Source organism: Oncorhynchus masou, unplaced genomic scaffold (genome assembly GCF_036934945.1).
Source record: "Oncorhynchus masou masou isolate Uvic2021 unplaced genomic scaffold, UVic_Omas_1.1 unplaced_scaffold_2048, whole genome shotgun sequence".
NCBI lineage: Eukaryota > Metazoa > Chordata > Actinopteri > Salmoniformes > Salmonidae > Oncorhynchus > Oncorhynchus masou.
In genome coordinates this window covers 47,681-59,852 of record NW_027008536.1, presented here as the reverse complement: position 1 = coordinate 59,852, position 12,172 = coordinate 47,681, and positions in this window count along the sequence as shown.

Below are 12,172 nucleotides of genomic sequence, written 5' to 3'. Positions count from 1 at the left end.
GTTAGAGAATGATGTAACACTTTACATTACAGTGTGTTTATTACTGACAGGTCTAGGGTCAGGGTTAGAGAATGATGTAACACTTTACATTACAGTGTGTTTATTACTGACAGGTCTAGGGTCAGGGTTAGAGAATGATGTAACACTTTACATTATTACTGAGTGTCAGGTTATTACTGACAGGTCTAGGGTCAGGTGTTAGAGAATGATGTAACACTTTACATTACAGTGTGTTTATTACTGACAGGTCTAGGGTCAGGGTTAGAGAATGATGTAACACTTTACATTACAGTGTGTTTATTACTGACAGGTCTAGGGTCAGGGTTAGAGAATGATGTAACACTTTACATTACAGTGTGTTTATTACTGTGTTTATTACTGACAGGTCTAGGGTCAGGGTTAGAGAATGATGTAACACTTTACATTACAGTGTGTTTATTACTGACAGGTCTAGGGTCAGGGTTAGAGAATGATGTAACACTTTACATTACAGTGTGTTTATTACTGACAGGTCTAGGGTCAGGGTTAGAGAATGATGTAACACTTTACATTACAGTGTGGTTATTACTGACAGGTCTAGGGTCAGGGGTAGAGGTACTACATTCAGCAGTAACCCCAGACGTTTTACAATCAGAGTTCTTTGCGTCTCTTCTTAGTCATACAGATCCCCCACATCTTATAGGTGGACGGGGTTATGAACATAGTTCTAGTTTTTGCATTTCTATGTTGGCCTGGTATGGTTCCGAATCAGAGGCATGTCTATCGTTGTCTCTGATTGGGGATCATATTTAGGCAGCCTTTTTTCCACCTGTTGTGTGTGGGATCTTGTTTATGTATAGTGAGGACAACATTGGCTTCACGTTTCTTTGTTTTGGTGAGTTTCGTTTCCATTAAACATGTGGAACTCTACTCACGCTGTGCCTTGGTCCATTCATTTTCTAAACGATCATGGCTGGGTGTCTTCAGAGACTGAGAGGTAGAGAGACACACTGTCAAGGTGACAGGTATCCTCGTGGTTTAGAGACTGAGAGGTACAGAGACACACTGTCAAGGTGACAGGTATCCTATTGGTTTAGAGACTGAGAGGTACAGAGACACACTGTCAAGGTGACAGGTATCCTCGTGGTTTAGAGACTGAGAGGTACAGAGACACACTGTCAAGGTGACAGGTATCCTAGTGGTTTAGAGACTGAGAGGTACAGAGACACACTGTCAAGGTGACAGGTATCCTAGTGGTTTAGAGACTGAGAGGTAGAGAGACACACTGTCAAGGTGACAGGTATCCTAGTGGTTTAGAGACTGAGAGGTACAGAGACACACTGTCAAGGTGACAGGTATCCTAGTGGTTTAGAGACTGAGAGGTACAGAGACACACTGTCAAGGTGACAGGTATTCTAGTGGTTTAGAGCATAGAGACAGTAACTGAAAGGTTGCTGGTTTGAATCCCTGAGCTGACTTGGTGAAACCTCTGTCTATGTTCCCTTGAACAAGACACTTAACCATAATTGTTCCTGCAAATTGCTCTGGATTAGAACTTCTGCTAAAAAGTCCAAACATCTGGCGGTGCTTTCATGTCAAAAACCTTATTCTATTCTAGTCATTATATTATAATGTATTATATTATAAGAGTCTCCACTCAGTATGGTGTTAATGATGACTGTTTTTTGTCTACATTGATTGAATGGTTAGGACTCTCTCTCTGTAGTCACAGTTTAAATCCCAAGAGACCTAAAGGAAGCATTCAACCCTGTGTCCCTTCATCCAGTCATAGTAAACTGTCTGTCTGTCTGTCTGTCTGTCTGTCTGTCTGTCTGTCGACACAGCCAACTTCTCTGCTGTGGTTGTTGCTGCTGCTATCAGTGTTAAGGTCAAGGTACAAAGTGATTGACCTCCCTCTGAGCCATATACAGAGTTCAACCCCTCTAAACATGTCATCTTTTATATCCTATTGTCACGACTTCCGCCGAAGTTGGCTCTCCTGCCCGTTCGGGCGGTGCTCGGCGGTCGTCGTCACCGTCCTATTAGCCACTACCGATCCCTTTTTCGTGTATCTGTTGGTTTTGTCTGATTGGTTTCACCGGTGTGTTGTTTAGTTAATTAGTGTCTGTATTTAATGTAGGTTGTCCCGCCCTTGTTTTGTGCGGGATTGTTTATTTTGTCATTCTTTTTGTCTGTCGGTGTTTTGTGTTTCTTATTCTCCGGTTAGTCTTTATCCTGTGTTGGATAATTTCACCCTGTGTGTATTTGGGTTGACCGTTGTTTATTTTGTTCACCGAATAGTTATTATCTGAACCATTCTGACATCGGAAGGGCGTCCTCACATCTTTGGAACAGGAGGTTATATAGTCATCAAGGGCTTATGTAGGAAGGGAGAGGAGGGCGTGTTTGAAAAGTTTTATAGCCCATCCAAAGGGTGGGCCACTGATTGAGCAGCCCTATCTTATGAAAACCCAAATCTCACATTTTAGAAGCTAAAATAACATTTCATCCCATCACGAATAATTTAATATTCAAACATTTAAATTGAACATTAATTCCATGTGAGTCTGATAACTCTGATGTGTAGACTTTCCACTGTAGGGTTTATGTCATCTTCTCATTGATGAGAATGTTTCAGATGACAACCGAACTGACATCATATTCATTAACCTCTCTGGCCCACCCGACACGCAAGCGTCCCACCTTGCCAACAATAAATGCAAATGCGCTACGCCAAATGCTAATAGCACTCGTTCACTCAAACGTTCATTAAAACTCACATGCAGGGTACTCAATTCAAGCTACACTCGTTGTGAATCTAGCCAATGAGTCAGATTTGTAAAATGCTTTTCAGCGAAAGCATGAGAAGCTATTATCTGATAGCAGGCAACACCCCAAAATATCAGAAGGGGACGTAAACAAAGGAATTAGCGTAGACGGCGCTACACAAAACGCTGAAATAAAATATAAAACATTCATTACCTTTGACGAGCTTCTTTGTTGGCACTCCTATATGTCCCATAAACATCACAATTGGGTCTTTTTTTTCGATTAAATCGGTACTTGTATACCCAAAATGTCCATTTATGAAGACATTTTAACATTTTGTTAAGGCTACGCACAATACTGCCCCCTTTGGAGGAATTGCGTGCCCATAGTAAACAGAAAAAAAATCTGTCCAAAATTGCTAATATATGCATATAATAATTATTATTGAATAGAAAACACTCTAAAGCTTCTAAAACCGTTCAAATTATGTCTGTATGTAAAGCAGAACTCACAGGGCAGCCATTCTCCCAAACTCTCTCTCTCATCAGGAAAGTTACCCCAACTTTGACGTCATCGCCCCCACCCTTCCCAACCAGCTACGGATCTGGGAACAGTTTCTGTGTCTTCGGCGGGATGTGTTCTTTCAATAGGGCGAGTAATGGAAAAATCCCGCGAGCTTTGACCTTTTGGCAGCCAAAATACTAGGCGTCGCGATAAAATAGACTCGCGTTCTGGCGCGACTGGTACACAATCATTCCTTTGTTCCAGATTGCCTGAGAGGAGCTGCTTTTGTCCGGTCGAATCGCCAATTGTTTTGTACGTTAATAACATCCTAAAGCTTGATTCTGCACTTAGTTTGACCAGTTTGGATAACATATAATATGTAATTTTGAAGTTTTGATGCGCAACTGTGCGGGACCAGAAGTCATTTTGGGTGCATTTCAGCTGAAGCTGTTAGCATATGCTAATACAGAGACACACAAACGATGTATTGGGTAAGTTTGACTCCTTCCACTACATTCTGATCGAAGACCATCAAAGGTAAGGGAATATTTATTTTGTAATTTTGTATTTCTGTTGACTCCAACATAGCAGAGAAATATTGCTTACGTCTGAGCGCCGCCTCAGATTATTGCCCAGTGAACGATTTCTGTAACGTTAAAAATAAATGTAACACAGCGGTTGCATTAAGAAGCAGTGTATGTTTCTAACTATATGTAGAACATGTATATTTAGTCAAAGTAAGAGCGTCTGCTAAATTACTTAAATGTAAATGTAATGTGTATTGCTGTTATCTGCCGGAGTTATCTATAATTTCTCCTAACATTTTTGTAGCATTTTTTGAACATGGCTCAATGTAAACGGAGATTTATGGATATAAATTGCATATTATTGAAAAAAACATAAATGTACTGTGTAACATGTCCTATTACTGTGATCTGATGAAGATTTTCAAAAGGTTAGTGAATTATTTTTCTTTTAATCCTGCGTTTGTAATTGCATCTTGTTTGACAAAATGGCTACATATTGTATGTGTCTTTGTGGTGGTTTGATATACATATGAGCTATGTTTTCGCCGTAAAACATTTTAGAAATCTGACTCGCTGGGAAGATGAACAAGGTGTTTATCTTTCATTTGAGCTATTGGACTTGTTAATGTGTGGAGGTTAAATATTTCTAAGAATATTTTTGCATTCTGTGCGCCATCTTTTGAGTTGAGCATGGGGGGGGGTGCCCTTGGGGAACGTGGTAGCATGATGTCGTTAACATGTTTTTGAATCATGTTGGAGACTGGAACACATAGGGTATTACTGCCCCCTGCTGGAGACTGGAGCACACTGCAGTCCATTTCAGGTCCGTGGGGTTTTACTGCCCCCTGCTGGAGACTGGAGCACACTGCAGTCCCTGGCTTTCTTTGCGCAGCTTGAGGATGAGGTCCTCATCACCTGTTGTGACGGATCCAACAAATATCCCCAGGTGAAGGCAGGGTCCCATCTCATCCAACACATCATTGACTCTTACTAGATGCTGTTCTTCCACTAACCTCATTGCAACTTCCCTCCAAGTCTCCGACCACTACCTTGTATCCTTTTCCCTCTCGCTCTCATCCAACACTTCCCACACCGCCCCTACTCGGATGGTATCGCGCCGTCCCAACCTTCGCTCTCTCTCCCCCGCTACTCTCTCCTCTTCCATCCTATCATCTCTTCCCTCTGCTCATACCTTCTCCAACCTATCTCCTGATTCTGCCTCCTCAACCCTCCTCTCTTCCCTTTCTGCATCCTTTGACTCTCTATGTCCCCTATCCTCCAGGCCGGCTCGGTCCTCCCCTCCCGCTCCGTGGCTCGACGACTCATTGCGAGCTCACAGAACAGAGCTCCGGGCAGCCGAGCGGAAATGGAGGAAAACTCGCCTCCCTGCGGACCTGGCATCCTTTCACTCCCTCCTCTCTACATTTTCCTCCTCTGTCTCTGCTGCTAAAGCCACTTTCTACCACTCTAAATTCCAAGCATCTGCCTCTAACCCTAGGAAGCTCTTTGCCACCTTCTCCTCCCTCCTGAATCCTCCTCCCCCTCCCCCCTCCTCCCTCTCTGCAGATGACTTCGTCAACCATTTTGAAAAGAAGGTCGACGACATCCGATCCTCGTTTGCTAAGTCAAACGACGCCGCTGGTTCTGCTCACACTGCCCTACCCTGTGCTCTGACCTCTTTCTCCCCTCTCTCTCCAGATGAAATCTCGCTTCTTGTGACGGCCGGCCGCCCAACAACCTGCCCGCTTGACCCTATCCCTCCTCTCTTCTCCAGACCATTTCCGGAGACCTTCTGCCTTACCTCACTTCGCTCATCAACTCATCCCTGACCGCTGGCTACGTCCCTTCCGTCTTCAAGAGAGCGAGAGTTGCACCCCTTCTGAAAAAACCTACACTCGATCCCTCCGATGTCAACAACTACAGACCAGTATCCCTTCTTTCTTTTCTCTCCAAAACTCTTGAACGTGCCGTCCTTGGCCAGCTCTCCCGCTATCTCTCTCAGAATGACCTTCTTGATCCAAATCAGTCAGGTTTCAAGACTAGTCATTCAACTGAGACTGCTCTTCTCTGTATCACGGAGGCGCTCCGCACTGCTAAAGCTAACTCTCTCTCCTCTGCTCTCATCCTTCTAGACCTATCGGCTGCCTTCGATACTGTGAACCATCAGATCCTCCTCTCCACCCTCTCCGAGTTGGGCATCTCCGGTGCGGCCCACGCTTGGATTGCGTCCTACCTGACAGGTCGCTCCTACCAGGTGGCGTGGCGAGAATCTGTCTCCTCGCCACGCGCTCTCACCACTGGTGTCCCCCAGGGCTCTGTTCTAGGCCCTCTCCTATTCTCGCTATACACCAAGTCACTTGGCTCTGTCATAACCTCACATGGTCTCTCCTATCATTGCTATGCAGACGACACACAATTAATCTTCTCCTTTCCCCCTTCTGATGACCAGGTGGCGAATCGCATCTCTGCATGTCTGGCAGACATATCAGTGTGGATGACGGATCACCACCTCAAGCTGAACCTCGGCAAGACGGAGCTGCTCTTCCTCCCGGGGAAGGACTGCCCGTTCCATGATCTCGCCATCACGGTTGACAACTCCATTGTGTCCTCCTCCCAGAGAGCTAAGAACCTTGGCGTGATCCTGGACAACACCCTGTCGTTCTCAATCAACATCATGGCGGTGGCCCGTTCCTGTAGGTTCATGCTCTACAACATCCGCAGAGTACGACCCTGCCTCACACAGGAAGCGGCGCAGGTCCTAATCCAGGCACTTGTCATCTCCCGTCTGGATTACTGCAACTCGCTGTTGGCTGGGCTCCCTGCCTGTGCCATTAAACCCCTACAACTCATCCAGAACGCCGCAGCCCGTCTGGTGTTCAACCTTCCCAAGTTCTCTCACGTCACCCCGCTCCTCCGCTCTCTCCACTGGCTTCCAGTTGAAGCTCGCATCCGCTACAAGACCATGGTGCTTGCCTACGGAGCTGTGAGGGGAACGGCACCGCAGTACCTCCAGGCTCTGATCAGGCCCTACACCCAAACAAGGGCACTGCGTTCATCCACCTCTGGCCTGCTCGCCTCCCTACCACTGAGGAAGTACAGTTCCCGCTCAGCCCAGTCAAAACTGTTCGCTGCTCTGGCCCCCAATGGTGGAACAAACTCCCTCACGACGCCAGGACAGCGGAGTCAATCACCACCTTCCGGAGACACCTGAAACCCCACCTCTTCAAGGAATACCTAGGATAGGATAAGTAATCCTTCTCACCCCCCCCTTAAATGATTTAGATGCACTATTGTAAAGTGGCTGTTCCACTGGATGTCAGAAGGTGAATTCACCAATTTGTAAGTCGCTCTGGATAAGAGCGTCTGCTAAATGTCTTAAATGTAAATGTAAATGTTATAGGAGGCAGCATTACCCATGTTAAACTATGGAATGAACTGTACATTTTATGGTGAATTTTAATACAGATTTACTTTAATACAATAATTCCTTGAATGTAATTAGTTTGTGTTTTGTAATTATGTTATTGAAACAGAATAAGTCAGTAATAGGGTAATAAATAAGTCCAGTCCAACCGTTACCTCTCTCCTCTTTCACATCTCTCTATCATCACTCCATGGGGGAGTACAACCATTACCTCTCTCCTCTTTCACATCCCTCTATCATCACTCCATGTGGGAGTACAACCATTACCTCTCTCCTCTTTCACATCCCTCTATCATCAATCCATGGGGGAGTACAACCATTACCTCTCTCCTCTTTCACATCCCTCTATCATCAATCCATGGGGGCGTCCCTTTAAATATAATGATTGGTGTTGACATGCTTTAGGGGCATCTGGACACCACCTGGTATCATACTGCTGTAACAACACAGCACCTAAACCTGCTTTAGAGGCATCTGGACACCACCTGGTATCATACTGTTGTAACAACACAGCACCTAAAACTGCTTTAGAGGCATCTGGACACCACCTGGTATCATACTGCTGTAACAACACAGCACCTAAACCTGCTTTAGAGGCATCTGGACACCACCTGGTATCATACTGCTGTAACAACACAGCACCTAAACCTGCTTTAGAGGCATCTGGACACCACCTGGTATCATACTGCTGTAACAACACAGCACCTAAACCTGCATTAGAGGCATCTGGACACCACCTGGTATCATACTGCTGTAACAACACAGCACCTAAACCTGCTTTAGAGGCATCTGGACACCACCTGGTATCATACTGCTGTAACACAGCACCTAAACCTGCATCAGAGGCATCTGGACACCACCTGGTATCATACTGCTGTAACAACACAGCACCTAAACCTGCTTTAGAGGCATCTGGACACCACCTGGTATCATACTGCTGTAACAACACAGCACCTAAACCTGCTTTAGAGGCATCTGGACACCACCTGGTATCATACTGCTGTAACAACACAGCACCTAAACCTGCTTTAGAGGCATCTGGACACCACCTGGTATCATACTGCTGTAACAACACAGCACCTAAACCTGCTTTAGAGGCATCTGGACACCACCTGGTATCATACTGCTGTAACAACACAGCACCTAAACCTGCTTTAGAGGCATCTGGACCCCACCTGGTATCATACTGCTGTAACACAGCACCTAAACCTGCATCAGAGGCATCTGGACACCACCTGGTATCATACTGCTGTAACAACACAGCACCTAAACCTGCTTTAGAGGCATCTGGACACCACCTGGTATCATACTGCTGTAACAACACAGCACCTAGAACCTGCTTTAGAGGCATCTGGACACCACCTGGTATCATACTGCTGTAACACAGCACCTAAACCTGCATTAGAGGCATCTGGACACCACCTGGTATCATACTGCTGTAACAACACAGCACCTAAACCTGCTTTAGAGGCATCTGGACACCACCTGGTATCATACTGCTGTAACAACACAGCACCTAAACCTGCTTTAGAGGCATCTGGACACCACCTGGTATCATACTGCTGTAACAACACAGCACCTAAACCTGCATTAGAGGCATCTGGACACCACCTGGTATCATACTGCTGTAACAACACAGCACCTAAACCTGCATTAGAGGCATCTGGACACCACCTGGTATCATACTGCTGTAACAACACAGCACCTAAACCTGCTTTAGAGGCATCTGGACACCACCTGGTATCATACTGCTGTAACAACACAGCACCTAAACCTGCTTTAGAGGCATCTGGACACCACCTGGTATCATACTGCTGTAACAACACAGCACCTATACCTGCTTTAGAGGCATCTGGACACCACCTGGTATCATACTGCTGTAACAACACAGCACCTAAACCTGCTTTAGAGGCATCTGGACACCACCTGGTATCATACTGCTGTAACAACACAGCACCTAAACCTGCATTAGCGGCATCTGGACACCACCTGGTATCATACTGCTGTAACAACACAGCACCTAAACCTGCTTTAGAGGCATCTGGACACCACCTGGTATCATACTGCTGTAACAACACAGCACCTAAACCTGCTTTAGAGGCATCTGGACACCACCTGGTATCATACTGCTGTAACAACACAGCACCTAAACCTGCTTTAGAGGCATCTGGACACCACCTGGTATCATACTGCTGTAACAACACAGCACCTAAACCTGCTTTAGGGGCATCTGGACACCACCTGGTATCATACTGCTGTAACAACACAGCACCTAAACCTGCATTAGAGGCATCTGGACACCACCTGGTATCATACTGCTGTAACAACACAGCACCTAAACCTGCATTAGAGGCATCTGGACACCACCTGGTATCATACTGCTGTAACAACACAGCACCTAAACCTGCTTTAGAGGCATCTGGACACCACCTGGTATCATACTGCTGTAACAACACAGCACCTAAACCTGCATTAGAGGCATCTGGACACCACCTGGTATCATACTGCTATAACAACACAGCACCTAAACCTGCATTAGAGGCATCTGGACACCACCTGGTATCATACTGCTGTAACAACACAGCACCTAAACCTGCTTTAGAGGCATCTGGACACCACCTGGTATCATACTGCTGTAACAACACACCTAAACCTGCTTTAGAGGCATCTGGACACCACCTGGTATCATACTGCTGTAACAACACAGCACCTAAACCTGCTTTAGAGGCATCTGGACACCACCTGGTATCATACTGATGTAACAACACAGCACCTAAACCTGCTTTAGGGGCATCTGGACACCACCTGGTATCATACTGCTGTAACACAGCACCTAAACCTGCTTTAGAGGCATCTGGACACCACCTGGTATCATACTGCTGTAACAACACAGCACCTAAACCTGCTTTAGAGGCATCTGGACACCACCTGGTATCATACTGCTGTAACAACACAGCACCTAAACCTGCTTTAGAGGCATCTGGACACCACCTGGTATCATACTGCTGTAACACAGCACCTAAACCTGCTTTAGAGGCATCTGGACACCACCTGGTATCATACTGCTGTAACACAGCACCTAAACCTGCATTAGAGGCATCTGGACACCACCTGGTATCATACTGCTGTAACAACACAGCACCTAAACCTGCTTTAGAGGCATCTGGACACCACCTGGTATCATACTGCTGTAACAACACAGCACCTAACCCTGCATTAGAGGCATCTGGACACCACCTGGTATCATACTGCTGTAACAACACAGCACCTAAACCTGCTTTAGAGGCATCTGGACACCACCTGGTATCATACTGCTGTAACAACACAGCACCTAAACCTGCTTTAGAGGCATCTGGACACCACCTGGTATCATACTGCTGTAACAACACAGCACCTAAACCTGCTTTAGAGGCATCTGGACACCACCTGGTATCATACTGCTGTAACAACACAGCACCTAAACCTGCTTTAGGGGCATCTGGACACCACCTGGTATCATACTGCTGTAACACAGCACCTAAACCTGCTTTAGAGGCATCTGGACACCACCTGGTATCATACTGCTGTAACAACACAGCACCTAAACCTGCTTTAGAGGCATCTGGACACCACCTGGTATCATACTGCTGTAACAACACAGCACCTAAACCTGCTTTAGAGGCATCTGGACACCACCTGGTATCATACTGCTGTAACACAGCACCTAAACCTGCTTTAGAGGCATCTGGACACCACCTGGTATCATACTGCTGTAACAACACAGCACCTAAACCTGCATTAGAGGCATCTGGACACCACCTGGTATCATACTGCTGTAACAACACAGCACCTAAACCTGCTTTAGAGGCATCTGGACACCACCTGGTATCATACTGCTGTAACAACACAGCACCTAAACCTGCTTTAGAGGCATCTGGACACCACCTGGTATCATACTGCTGTAACACAGCACCTAAACCTGCATTAGAGGCATCTGGACACCACCTGGTATCATACTGCTGTAACAACACAGCACCTAAACCTGCTTTAGAGGCATCTGCTGAGATGTTGGTGTTGAGCATCACAGAGCCTCAGTACTGGATCATACATGATCAATGCCTTGAGCTGCTCCAACTCTTTCTGCTGATTACTGTTCCAACACCAGTCTGTAGTTTTACACAGTACACTTCTCATCTGACTCGTGGGAGTTGACAGACTAGTTACACATTTACCCACATAGTTAACCATATCTAAGAACCTTTGTACACCTTCTTGATCGGTAGGAGGTGGCATGTTCTTGATGGGCGTCACTTTGCTCTTGTCTATCTGAACACCTTCACATGTTAGTTTATCACCCAAGAAGGTGATTTGTGTCTTTCTGAATTGCCATTTGCCTGTGTTTCTCTTTAGTCTGTTATCTCTGGTTAGATCAAGTGCTGTTTTCAACCTGGTGTTGTGTTCTTCCACAGTCTGTCTCCATGTTGACAGATCATCAATGGACACTGTGGTGCCTGGCTCACTCTCAGATGTAGGTGCAAGGAAGAATGACAGGCAGAATGTGGTTTACCAGGACTTTATTCTCTTAGTGATAATGAGGTTCATGGATCACTGGTCTACAGTATCTCTGCTGTTAGCTGGTCTATCTGGCTGTTCTAACTCCATGTTGTACCTGAATATTATATAGTATGTAGTGATGTACCTGAATAGTATACAGTATATAGTGATGTACCTGAATAGTATATAGTGATGTACCTGAATAGCATACAGTATATAGTGATGTACCTGAATAGTATATAGTATATATATCATTCCTGTCCCTCACCATTTCCTCCACTGTCCTCTCCTGCTGGTCAGTGTATCATTCCTGTCCCTCACCATTTCCTCCACTGTCCTCTCCTGCTGGTCAGTGTATCATTCCTGTCCCTCACCATTTCCTCCACTGTCCTCTCCTGCTGGTCAGTGTATCATTCCTGTCCCTCACCATTTCCTC